Source organism: Schistocerca cancellata, chromosome 3 (genome assembly GCF_023864275.1).
Source record: "Schistocerca cancellata isolate TAMUIC-IGC-003103 chromosome 3, iqSchCanc2.1, whole genome shotgun sequence".
Taxonomy (NCBI): domain Eukaryota; kingdom Metazoa; phylum Arthropoda; class Insecta; order Orthoptera; family Acrididae; genus Schistocerca; species Schistocerca cancellata.
In genome coordinates, this window is record NC_064628.1 from 337,489,752 (window position 1) to 337,503,377 (window position 13,626).

Sequence of the window (13,626 nt, forward strand, 5' to 3'; positions counted from 1 at the left end):
ACGTACGGGAACGTACGTTTGGAGCACAGCAGTGGCAGTGAAATATCGAGCGAGGGAAAACCGGAAGAGCAGAGAATCGAAGCATTTCTGATATGGTGCTACAGAAGAATGCTGAAAATTAGGTGAACTGATAAGGTAAGGAATGAGGAGGTTATCTGGAGAGTCCACGAGGAAAGGAATGTGTGAGAAACACTGACAAGAACAAGGGGCGCGATGGTAGCACATCTGTCAAGATACCATGGAATAACTTCCATGGTATTAGAGTGAGCTCTTGAGGGTAGAAACTGTAAAGAAAGACAGAGATTGGGAAACATCTAGCAAGTAATTGAGGACTTAGGTTGCATGTGCTACTCTGAGGTGAACAGGTTGGCAGACGGGAGGAATTCGTGGTGGCGCGCTTCAAACCAATCAGAAGACTGACAAACCACAAAAAAAAAGAAAAAAAGAGTGAGGGAAAGGAACACCATAAACCATCGGACATTAAATAAGTAGTGACAACTAACCATTCGGTGCGCTTAACCTGACATGTTAATTCTTTGGCAGCCAAACAGCACAACAAGTAATAACGAAGAAGAGGGCAGGCCGCCCACCCGCACTAAGCTTTGCACTTGAGGGACAACACGCCACCGGCAATGCTGCTCACCAACAGCTCCGAGCGTCTCCAGTCAGTCAATTTACCACCACCCCCACCAGCCATTAGACAGTCGTATGGAAGAGCGTGATCGAGCACCGGTCTGCCACCTCGCGGAACGTCGTGCTCTCGTACCTAAGCAACGGAAAAACACATTCAAAGCAGAGCTGCAGGTATCGATATTCGAAGTAGACGACAGCGGACTGGCGAGAGCACGGATCACTATAATGTGACTACACTGTGTAATTGGTTTCAAATGAATTTCAGAACAGCTCTTTGATGTAATGAAACTCTCATAAACAAAGTGATAGATCAAGATACTCCAGTTGCAACATCAGTTTGTGCCGCCACCTCTTTCCGGGACACATTTACATGCGTACTAACTCTACTTTACCAGAACGCCTCGACCAACAAAGGGATTGTTTATCTTTCTTGCGGAGGTTGGGCAAATGCATGACACTCACTAATATTTCCCCGTTACATGTCGTAGGGATGGGTCGCTCCTCTTCACGCTTATGCCCTACAGCTAAGTTAGTTGCAAACAAATGTATTTCACATGTGATCCTTAAGTCAAAGTCTAAAAGTAGTAAATTTTCGAATTTACATAAGTAAAATTGACTAAACGCAAATAAGTGTGATAAATCGTTTAGTAACAGCTGTCGCAGGTTATTATTTTTGATGAACTGAGCACCTATTCCCCAAAAAATGAAGTGAATAAATAATTGCCTCACAAAAATTTTGTGGATGACGCATCAAATAAACCGATAGTTACAGAGTATGTGCAGCAGAGCTTGCGTGTATGTGAATCCCGTCAGTTTCCTATTCATTGAAAACGTTCGTAATATAATGTCCCATGGTGCGTTAACTAGTCATAAACAAAGAGCTAACAGTTAAAATTCAATAGCGCGTTAAACAACTTTCTTACCATTAATACATTCAGCCTAAGTAGTAACGTATTAAAAGCTTTGGAATTAATTCTCAGTCCCACGTTACTCACAGTCTGACATAAATTCCATCTGGCAGCCAGATTCTAATTTCGAGCCTCTAGCCAATTGTAATAAGTCCCCGTAAAAGTGAAAATATCAAGTGACCACGCCATCTGCTGATTTCTTTTACTTCACTAGCGCAACTCAGCTTTTACAAACACACTTTCATGATTTGCCGTTTCGGAAAAGAATGATCCTCACCCTACCTGAGAGTGGATTTATATACTTTCGCGAGCGCGCCAAAATACAGGCAAATTAACAAATAGAGCTACAATTCAAAACATAATTAACTTGCACATAATAAATAAATGGTGAGGGGTGCGCCAACTTCACCATTTCTAGAATACATAGGATCACCTAAGCATAACAGTTCATTCATAGACAATGCACGTACGTATTGTGAGCATCCATGCTTAACACTAACGATAAAGAAAGCATATCGAATGTGCGAATAAAAGAGTGCTCATTCAGATGGTGGTTTCATTATTTACACTTTGAGCAACAAAATTATAGGCCCGCATTTTAGAAACCTCGTTGTTATCTCCCACTGCGACACGTAAGTTTGAAAGTCAAAGATGCATACAACTTCCCTCTGTAAAGTTGCAAAAGCATGGCACCCTGTAATGTCACCCTTGGGGCTTGAAGGCTCTTGAAATAGCGAGGAGTCAGCATATTCGGAAAAAAGCCCACAGCTCAAAGGTTCATATGAGCTATAAGGTGGATTAATGACATCACATTAGCACAAAATTTTATCAAAATTCGTACCGAAGCCACCCCGGACGTATCATACGATGGAAAAGTCCTCACATCCCAGGTTACATACATTTCGCCGCTTCTCTTGACGCTTCTGCGATGTACTTCAGAACTTCCGATGGCCAGAGTTGAAATGACGTGGTTTTCTTGTGGGTGGTCGAGGAAAATATTTCAGATGCGCTGCCGCTCAGAATCTACATGAAAAAGCCTCATGGGGTTGCATAAAGCGCGTCAATGAAACCACGTCTTCCCTTGGAGCGTTGAATACCACACATTTCGCGCTGGAAAACGACGGTTGACAGCGCGATGAGTATCAGGAAGACGTTTTACAAAATCTTTGTATGCTGACACCCTTGCGCGTTTCAGCCCTTCTCCAGGAACACTGAGGCGTTGCATCCCCACTAAGCATGATCCCATCCCTTTGGAGTGCAGCTTAACCACAACTAAAAGCTCTCGTGTACAGGATGGAAACACTAGGGACCGTCCAAAACCAATCGACGAAACCTAAAAGTGATCCGAATCATCACAGGGTTCTTATGCCTTTCTAGCACTCCGAATACCTACCCTTCTGTGGCGTGATCACGTGGTAGTGCAACATTAACATGTGAGTCGATAAACTGCAAAGGTCCCACTACGATCCCCCGGTTCGGCAACATCCTCGGTACCAACGACGCAACTATGTTGAGCCCTCAAAAATGTACCTTCAGAAATTTCGACACACAACAGTACCCACATATTGTACCCTCGTGTCACTGAACACTTAAGGGTTTCGCGTTTTTTTAAAAATGGTATGTGTTCCACCGTTGTAAAATTATTTACGTCTTGAAACTTCCTGGCAGATTAAAATTGTGTGCCGAACAGGATCTCAGTACCTTTGGCCAGCCGGTGTGGCCCAGCGGTTCTAGGCACTTCAGTCTGGAACCGCGCAACCGCTACGGTCGCAGGTTCAAATCCTGCCTCGGGCATGGATGTGTGTGATGTCCTTAGGATAGTTAGGTTTAAGTAGTTCTAAGTTCTAGCGGACTGATGACCTCAGATGTTAAGCCCCATAGTGCTCAGAGTCATTTGAACCATTTTGAACATTTGCCTCTCGCGGGGAAGAGATATACCGAGTGAGCTACGCAAGCACAACTCACGATCCTCCCTCACAGCCTTACTTTTACCAGAACCTATTCTGCTACCTTGCAAACGTCACAGAAGTTCTCCTCCGAAAACTCGTGGAAGGAAGGATAGAGCAGAGACCTGGCAGTTTGGTCGGTAGAGCACTTGCCTGAGAAAGGCAGAGGACCCGAGTTCGACTCTGTCAGACACACAGTTTTAATCTGTCTGGAACTTTCGTATCATTGCACACTGTTGCAAGGTTAAAATTTCGTTCTTATTTACGTCTGTAGCGTTGGCCTAATAAATATTTAACAAATTAACTGATGAATTAAGGGTAAGAACTATATTTACGACAGTCAGAGACTGTATCTGACTCCTTCAGCTACCGTGTAACCACTTGATGCTAATTATTGATCATTACCAATTTTTGTATGGTTATCTAGTAATGTTCATACAAAAGTGCCAACGTATCACCTGCATTTTCTGTAGTATAATTATCATGCAAGTGGCGATGCACGAATCGCTCTTTCGCAACCAAGCTGGTGTATTTGGATTTCTGGTAGGGCCTTCCTATGATTTATTACTGACTTTCAGAATTATGATGTACATGCTCTGATGTCCTCCATCTTTGCCGCATTTAACTCCTGGGGACACTCCAATCGCCTTCTCCTGTGCCCGGACGGCTTATGCATCTGTTTTGAGGTGTCTAACGTCTGACAGGTCTTTCGCCTGTTTGCAAAATTTCGTCATAGGCATGATTGTAATTCATACATGTTCCTTGACGAAATATGATTCCAGATTTATATTCCATAGTTCAAATTGTAGTGTCTACAACATTTTATTTCATTTTCATTACGGTATTGATAAGGTATATGTAGTCTTTAACTGCTGTCCTCATGTCAGTCCCGTTCACCAAACAACTTATAAGCATGATCTACACGTATGCTACGCTGGAACTCTCTGTCTAACATCCATAATCACTATGAACCTCTGTACCATAGAGGTAACTGCCATTTAGTGAAAATTAACATCAAATTAACTAATAACTGAATTAAGGGTCATGTGAACAGCATACTGTAACGAGTTCTTCATAATCGGTCAGTGACGACATGAGCCATTAGTTAAAAACTGGTTAAAAATAAGCTACCACAACGTTAGATTGGCAATGTGACAGGTACTAATTGGGACAAGAACTGTGCTACACCCCTTTCCAGTGACACAGCCTTTATATTCCAAACACTGCCGTCAGCCATGTTGAATTCTTCTTCCATAAACAGCGATGTACACCTCTGTTTAAGTATGGAGGTATGAAACTTTGTTTATTGGGAAGCCGACAACGAAACAATCTCAAAACCCAAAGAGAAATACTTCTGCAACATGCAACAAATTGAATATTTAAAAAAAAATTATTGACGAAAGTGAAGTAATCAATTTGTCAATTTAAGTTATCATGTTCTTAGGAGCCTGAAATACTAACCAATATCATTACATGGACTGTAACTTATTACATATAAGGAAGCATCCGTAATTGAATAATATTGCTAACTGTAGATAAAGTAGTTTTAGTCAGACTTTGTAGGCTGACGCTTCCGCATGAAAACAAAAATATCTTCTTATGCAAACGACATTTCAGCTTGACTGAGACACTGCTAGTGAGGAACAAATAACAGATTTCGATAACCATGGTAGAAGCCCAGAAGGTGACACACGTCGGCTGTACGTTCAGACTTCTCTCATAAGCGTGCAAGCGCACTGCCTGGCCTTCTTCTGTGTGTATTGTATTGCATTGTATGTTAACCGGGGGCCTAGAAACGACGGAGAGGCTCCGTCCCCATCGCAGCTGCAGTGGTCCACAAACCCACGACGACTACCGCAGACCACTTTACCCCTCCGCCGCCCCACACCGAACCACTCTATCAAGGCTATTGTGCGGTTCAGCACCCGGTGGACCCCCCAGGGAACGCCTCACACCAGACAAGCCTGACCACTATCTTTGCTTGGTACGGTAATGGTGGTGTACGCGTACTTGGATAACTTGTTTGCTCAGCAGTCGCTGACATAGTGTAGCTGAGACGGAATAAGGGGTATCAGCCCGCATTCTCTGAGGTAGATGGGAAACCACCTAAAAACCATCCACAAACTGACCGGCTCACCGGGCCTCGACACAAGTCCGCCGGGTGGATTCGTGCTGGGGACCAGTCGTTCCTTCCCAATCCGGAAAGCCGTGCGTTAGACCGCACTGTGGGCGGTCCCGTCTTCTGTTTACTTACACAGTATATTAGTTCTGACAAGCTGCTATACTTTTCTGTGTGTGGCTTTTAAATATTTATTTGGGAGACGCATGGGAAGTCTCGCAGACTTCAGGACTTCGGACTGTGGGGGCCAGCTACAGTGCTCGCAGCGAGGATTTCAGTTGGAGTCCATGTGGTCGCTATAGGAAGCCACTCTGGACTCGGCTTTTGTGCTGTGTGCTAGATTTCTGATCCATGATGCAGATCCGTGGTTTGAACAGCGTTTTTTTCCGAATGAGATGTTCACACTGCAGCGGAGTTTGCGCTGATATGAACCTTTCTGGCAGTACCTTCCAAACTTCATAGAAGCTCGAGTTACTGGCAGATTTGAAGTTGTGAGAAAGGGTGCTGGGTTGTGCTTGGGTAGCTCAGATGATAGAGCACTTGCCCACGAAAGGCAAACGTCCCGAGTTCGAGTCTCGGTCCGGCAGACAGTTTTAATCTGTCAGATATTTTCACCGTTTTTTTCTATTTGGGTGATACCGCTCAATGCCCTTTGTATAACCTGTACATTTCATGTACATCAGTTTTGTTTCTTGCAGATTGTATTGCGTTTGAGTCAAGTGTCTACAGAATAAACTCCCACGTCGCACGTTTCTTCAACTGATAACAGAAATCAGCATTCCTCTCTGTGATCAGATTGGAACCATGTGTCCAAGTAGATGGGGATATACACTTGAGATTAACGTACCCGTGAAAGCGGGGGGTACTCAAGTTCCCCCCCCCCTCTCTCTCTCTCTCTCTCTCTCTCTCTCTCTCTGAGCTAAAAGTAGGAAGAATGCTGCCAGTGTATGTATTACTTCTCATGGTCCTTTAAATAACTGCACCACTGATGATTTTTATACTGTATTTGAGACGAGCATTAACCGGTCATATGGGGCTTTCCATTCTGAATATAATTTCTAGGATTATTAGAATATCTTTCTCCCACAGTTTTCGTTTGTTTCTCATTATTTCAACATACGGCCACGTGTCTTTATTTTTGCTCTGTCACTGGGGTTCCTTATTGTACCCAGCCCCTTTCAACTGCTTTGCTTCAATGTAAATTAACTTTGAACAATTTTAGTAAACATTTTTGGAACAGCGATCAAGAAATTTTTGGATAATTTTTCTTTTTACAATTCAGTCTTGATCACACCACGTATGCTACAAGAACATACCTATGTTGTAGCATACGTGGTGCGATCAAGACTGAATTGTGAAAAGAAAAATTTTATAAATTAACTTGATTTTTTCCGCCACGCTCTCCTCTGCTGTCTTTAATTACGCCTGCAGCTATCAGGTCAATCCACTTGATCCATTATGTAGATGAATCCAATTCAGAGCCGAGACGTTGTTAGATCAGTCTCTTCAATATAGAATTCATCCGTGTTTATTCAGGTTTGAAAGTTCTTGTATATGTGTTTAGTTTCATACTGTGTAGATAGCAAATACACTGCCTTGCAGAAGAAGTGCAGACCCAAAGACGTGGTCGGATGTCCGTGTACTTTCGTACACGTATAGACAATCAGCGGCTGTGTAAATGACTAGATTGGCAATACTCTGTGGTAGATGGTGCCGCCACCTTTAGTACATTAGTGTTGCTTTGGTTTAGTGTTGTTACCAGGCTTGGTAGGGTATATAAGGGGTGTGAACAGTATCAGATGGTGAGTAATCACTGTGAAGAACACGGATTTGCCGTTGCCGCACAAAAACTTGAGACAGTGTTATCAGCACCTGAGAGAGTTTGAAAGGCTCTTCACTCTGTGTCTACATTTCGCTGGCAGGTACACTGGTGCTGTTTTCACAGACTGGTGGAGACTTCGGATATAAAAGTGCCCTGATGTTGGATTGCATGCCAACGCGAGGGCAGACATAGACGTCATAAATATTCTAGTCGATCTCATCTGCCCAACGCAAGGTAGGGCACTATATTGTGCATCAGTACATCGTAAGAGATTCACATCAGCACCTTCCATCCAAGAACAAGTATTGGACTTCCTTTTCCGGGCAGCAGCCAGACTAACAAATTACCGTCGCATACGTGATTTGCCGTTAACGTGACAATGCAACCGGCTGTGTTTGGAGTGACGCCGGCACCAAGAACTATGGAATTGTGATAAACGGCGTCGTATTGTGTTCAGTGATGAGTCGCCTGTCTGACTATCTGACTTACCATCTGACGACGTGACAATCGTCGGCTAGCGTGCCACCAAACTAGAGAAAGGTCTCCTCAGTCTCCATTGTTTTGGAGAGGCACAGCGGTATTACAAGATGTTTCGTTGTGTGGGGAGCCGTAAGGTATTTGAGGTCACGGTTGGCAGTGATCAAAGGAACTCGGACGACATAACGCTACGTCACAGATATCCTACCTTCTCGTGTTCCATCTCATACGGCAGTATCGCGGTTTAGGGATAGCGTCTTTGATTAGAAACCGAAACGTCCACAGTCCCAGGCTCGAAACACGCCAACGCTTAAATTTTAATTAATGATCAGCATTGGTGGCCGGAGACATCCGGCATAAGAAGTCACCCTCAATCTGCCGATGGCCTTATCAAAGAGGGTGGAGGAGTGGACAGAGGTTCAGGGCACCCTCTTGTCCTTGAGGTGGGGAACTGCCCCCAAAGCCGTTGACAGCATGAGGATGCAGAAGGCAGTGGAAACCACTGCATTAAAGACACATAACGTGGATCCACAGGACAGGTCGCTTGTAACTGAAAAAGTTTCACGATGGTTTCTTCATTGCCAAAAGATTCCAGATGAGTCCCCCATTCGGCTCTTCGGGAGGGCATTTCCAATGGGGAGGCGACCATGAGAAAAAGACTGAATAATCAACGAAAGGATAACGTTCTACGAGTCGGGGCTTGGATTACGTTGTAGGGAAGCTAGAATATCTGAAAAGGGAAGTGCAAAGGCTCAGTCTAGATTTGCTGCCAGTGAAGTGAAGTGGAAAGAAGGCAACGATTTCAGGGAAGTAGAGGCTAATATCAACAGCAGCAGAAAAAGGTGTAACGGGAGTAGCATTAGTTATTAATAGCAAGGTAAGGCAGATAGTTTGTTACTGAGAATTATTCAGTGACGGTTGTTCCTATCAGAATCGACTGCAAACCGGCATCGACAACGATGCTGTAAATACTGACGTCGCAAGCTGAACATGAATAGATAGAGAGAGTGTAGGAAGATATTGAAAGGGTAATACAGTACGTAATGTGAGATGAAAATCTAATAGTCATAGCGGACAAGAATTGAGTTGTACGGGAAGGAGTAGAAAAAACGATTATGGGAGAACACGGGCTTGGGACAAGGAACGAGAGAGGAGAAAGACCAGTTGAGTTTTGTAATATATATCAGTGAATACTCTGTTCAAGAATCGTAAGAGGAAGAGGCATACTTTGCAAGGGCCGGTGATATGGGAAGATTTCAATTAGATTACATCTTGGTCAGGCAGACATTCAGAATCAGATACTAGGCTGTATTGCGTACCCAGCAGCAGATATAAACTCACACTTTAGTACTGGAGAACAGTAGGCTGAAGTTTAAGAGATTAGTCGGGAAGAAACAATACATAGAGAAGTGGGATACGGAATTATTATGGAATAATGAAATGCGTCAGAAGTTCTCCAGGGCTATAGATACACCAATACGGAATAGCTCAGTTGGCAGTACAATTGAAGACGAATGGACAACTCTTAGACAGGCAATCACGGAAGTCGGAAAGAAAAACAGAGGTACATAGAAGGTAACTCCGAAGAAACCACAGGTAACATAATAAATACTTCAGCTGATCGATGAAAGAAGGAAGACAAAAGCGGTCTGGGAAATGCAGGAATATAGAAATACAAGTCGCTGAAGACTGAAATAAATAGGAAGTGCAAGGAAATGGTAAGACGGAATGGGTGCAGCAAAAATGTGAAGAATTGGAAAAAGAAATAATTGTCGGCAGGACTGACTCAGCTTATAGTGAAGACAAAACAACCTTCGGTGAAATATATAGAGCGAGGGTGGTAACGTTGAGAGTGCAGTGGGAACTCCGCCGTTAAATGCAGGGAACAGAGCAGATGGATGAAAAGAGTGCATTCAAGGCCTCTATGGGGAGGAAGGTTTGTCTGATGTGATAGAAGAGAAAACAGGAGTTGACGAAGTTAAGGAATTCTACTACCGAGACAGCAAAATAAGCAATGATGGACGGATCAAGGAGGACATCAAAATAGACTAACACTGGAAAAAAAGGCATTCCTGGTCGAGAGAAGTCTACTAGTATCATAAATAGGCCTTATTTTGAGAAATAAAGCCGGCCGGGGTGGCCGTGCGGTTCTAGGCGCTAGAGTCTGGAACCGCGTGACCGCTACGGTCGCAGGTTCCTATCCTGCCTTGGGCATGGATGTGTGTGTTGTCCTTAGGTTAGTTAGGTTTAAGTAGTTCTAGGTTCTAGGGGACTGATGACCTTAGAAGTTAAGTCCCATAGTGCTCAGAGCCATTTGAACCATTTGAGAAATAAATTTCTGAGAATGTACTCTGAGAGAGACGGAACAGAAGAGAATAGAGGCATTTGAGATGTGGTGCTACAACGAATGTTGAAAATTATGTGGAATGATAAGGTAAGGAATGTGGAGGTTCTGTGCAGAATCGGAGAGGTAATGAGTATGAGGAAAACACTGACAAGGAGAAGTGGCATGATGATAGGACATCTTTTAAGACATCAGGGAATGAGTTTCATAGTACTAGAGGTAGCTGTAGAGGGCAAAAACGATAGAGGAAGCCAGATATTGGAGTATATCCAGCAAATAATTGAGGACTTAGGTTGCAAGTAGTCCTCTGAGATGAAGAGGTTGGCAGAGGAGAGAAATTCCTAGCAGGCCGCATCAAACCAGTCAGAAGACTGATGTCTCAAAAACAAAATCTGTCAACAGGACGATACTCATAAAACATGGCACATTTCTGTATGAACGGTCTGTATGATGACGGAAGACGAACTTTGCCAGCACAATCCACTGATCGGTGCCTGCTACAACGTGTTCTGGACCAGCTCTGACGTTAGCTATTTCCCAGTGCCAGTATTCAAGGCACACGACTTTTTAGCCACCTTTCCTCATTAGAGTATACAACAACTTTGACACCCTTCTTAAGCGAATGAGTACACGCACATGGCGTGCAAATCGTACTGAAAACTGGACTCATTCTGCCAAATTCTTTCCCATTTGACTCTATATTTCAATCACCGAATTAACGTTGCATACCCTATCAACTAATTAAGTTTCACTTCCTTTCCTTGTCACAGTTTCGGTGCTTTTTTTCAGGCGATTTACATTGTCTTTCACGAATATCGTCTGCCAGATGAGGCTCATTGTACAACTATCCATCAAAGCAAAGGTATTCTTAGTTAAGTCTTATTAATAAACTTCCCTCCGAAAGTTTTCAATGAAATTCTTATTGCCCTTGCGAAAGCATAACAGCTGTTATAAAAATTTCCGAGGCTTGTTGCCTTATGAGGTACTCGTGTCAGTAAACTGAAAACAAGGTTACAATTTGATAGCAACTACCATTCGGATTACAAAATTACCCTCAGACGACATGTCACTATTAAAATTTTCTTAGTTTTCAATCTTTCATTCTTTAATGTCGAAAATATTGTTCAAACTGGGTTCAGTAAAACAAATAATTTTAGTGCACGTGTGAATATGATACGAAAACTTCACGAATTTCCTGTAGGTCTTTGTCTAACAAACTGGGCACTCTTACATTAGAGCACATTTCAGCACTTACGTGTTTGTAGAAAATAATGTAAAATTCCTTTAAAAGGGGAACAACAGCATCCACTCACTCAGCACAAGGCAGATCATGATTATTATGATGCAGTTACATCTGTAACTGATCAAAAATTGTGGCAAAAAGAAGAACCTGTTCAGTCTGCTTCCTCAATGGCTGAAGGAATACAGCTGGACGTATGGCAGCGATGGTGTGGGTGGACAATGTAGAACCAAAGCTATGCTACACATTTCATAATACAAAGTGAACTCTGCCCTTGGAATGATTGTTCTTGTGTGAACAGACGCCCCAGTAACTTTCTAAGCAGCGAGTTATCTGAAACGTCTCTTGTTGGTCGCCCTCTCGGGTAGAAACTTCTTCTTAGTGTTTCATCAAATTAATTACTAACGGCAGCACTCAGTACTCATCTACGCGAAATAGTTACGTTTGATGCAATTCTGTCTACAGACGACAGAGTAAAACGATCATTAACAACTTGCGACAATCACAACAGAAAATTTATTCAACTGAAGGAACCTCAGGGATTTTAATTTCAGCTGACTGCACTTATAAGAGTCGAACAACGGATTGAAGAACAGTTGTAGCTTATCCATCTGGTAATCAATCCGCACACTATGGAGACGATAAAGGTAACTAATATATTTAGATACGAGGAAGAATAAACAGAAAAATCAAGCTTTGCTGATAACACTGCAGTTGTGTCGGCAACGACAAATGAGATCTGTTGAACTGAACGGATAGTATATTCAAAATAGGGTACAAAATGGACGTGAACATAAGTAAAGCAGGTACACTGAAACCGAATTAAATCAGGTAACGCTGAGGGCATTACAATAGTAAATAGAGATGGGGCCCCTCCACGCCCGCACCAACGTGGTGACCGAACCAAAAGTTGTACTGTCACCTCCGTCAACATGTTAGTTATCTAATAGGTGGATCACAGGATGCTGGGCTGTGATGTTGTCCGTGCGTCTGGGTTAGACTACGCATTAACACGGTCCATCAGGTGATAGATAGTGGACGAAACGCGAATGAGGGTAGCAATTTGAAGAGCAGAGGGAAAAAGTGCCAAGGCTCGTGCCGTGGGTAAAAAAACCTTTGCGACAGTGGGATGGGTAGTAAGAGCAGTAGTGGCTTACTAGCTGCGATAGTTCATGCAAGGTTGGGTTTGTTAGTATGGGCATCATGCATCATTACCATGGCAAGTGATGGCGATGTATCCGAGTTTGCTGCAGCCGCTGCATTCCTGGAACAATCAAGATCGTAGTATATTAGTGGGAGATCGGCCATTGATCATCTCACTGTGTGGGGGGTGTGTGGAGCTAGTCTGCATGTAGTGTTCGGTACGGCTTCCCTGCGTGGTGCCAGTTATTCGGCAAGTGTGTTCCAACTGTATATCCAGTAATGGTGGCTGATTAACAGGGGCTCACCTGTACTGTTGTGTTTGCGTGTACTTGGCCATAGATGTTAGGTCCTTACAAGTATGTCTTTTGGTCTTTCATGTTTCCATCTATGGTTGTGATTGTAGTTCCCCAGATTCAGAGTAAACAGGTTCTGCGAATGTCTGGAGTTTCTGTATAGTCTTGTGGTGAGTTTGTTGATTACCTACGTGAGAGTCTCAAGTCGGTATTCCCGGTAAAGGTCCGCGATGCGTGTGTATCGTGGAGCATTGCTTATGATTTTGAGTACTTTGTTTTGTATGATCTGCAGATGGCGCAGGCGTGTGGGAGCAGCGTATTCCCAGACAGGAGCTGCGTACGTCACCAGGGGTGGAATGAGTGTCATGTACATGGACCTCGACACCCTTCTCTTCAGTGTGCTACGCCTGTTGAGCATAGGGTAGACCTGTTTGAGCCTCGAGCTTGATCGGTTCGTCATGTGTCGTATGTGGTCCTCCCAGAGTAATTTCCGGTCCAGCCAAACACCGAGGTATTTGACTTTCTCGCGGAAACGTATTGGGCGTGCATGTAGAGTTATTGGTCTGCAGTATCGGTGTTTGCGCAGTTGCTTCGGTCTTTTAGTGAACAGGACGTCTTCGCACTTTTCGGCGTTTACTCTGACACGCCATTTCTCTAACCAAGGCTCAGCCACTCTGAGTGCGATCTGTAAGCGTGACGTA